Here is a 692-nt window from a genome sequence, read left to right as displayed (position 1 = left end):
AGATATCTATATTCTAGAGATATCGATATAGATATCTATATTCTAGAGATACCGATAGAGATATCTATATTCCAGAGATATCGATAGAGATATCTATATTCTAGAGATACCGATAAAGATATCTATATTCTAGAGATATCGATAAAGATGTATATATATTAGAATGATATTATAATACACTCTCTGCTGAGAGATCTGCGTGTCTGTTACTGCATTTTGCTTCAGCGATTACTGTGATTCATTGCGGCCCTGGTTGCGCCTACCTAAGGCATGTTATGGTGCCTCTCATGCCTTACGCACTCTCTTTCTCTCTCTGGCTGTCTATCTGTCTTTCTATCTATCTATCTCTCTCTCTATGTGTCTCCTTTGTCTATCTGTCTATCTGTCTATCTGTCCCTCGCTCTCTATCGATTTTAAAACTTGAAGAATATAAATCTAATTTATGATTATATGGATATAATCCATGATATATTCGAGTCTGATTCGGTTATGTTGACATGACTGTAAAAGTAAGCCGGAAACCCTTTCACAACAGCTAGACGCCACGTGTTGTCCGTCATCCCAACTGAAATACGATAATCTGTGAATATGATCCAGTGCTGTCCTGCAAGCCTGTGTTAACCATGTAAGTAACATGTTTATTGGCACAACTGCGAGACAACGCTCTCTCATTAGTAGCTTCTGTTTAATAA

Source organism: Priapulus caudatus, unplaced genomic scaffold (assembly GCF_000485595.1).
Source record: "Priapulus caudatus unplaced genomic scaffold, Priapulus_caudatus-5.0.1 Scaffold41, whole genome shotgun sequence".
NCBI lineage: Eukaryota > Metazoa > Priapulida > Priapulimorpha > Priapulimorphida > Priapulidae > Priapulus > Priapulus caudatus.
The sequence above is the reverse complement of the archived record's forward strand: the minus strand, read 5'-3'. Positions refer to the sequence as shown.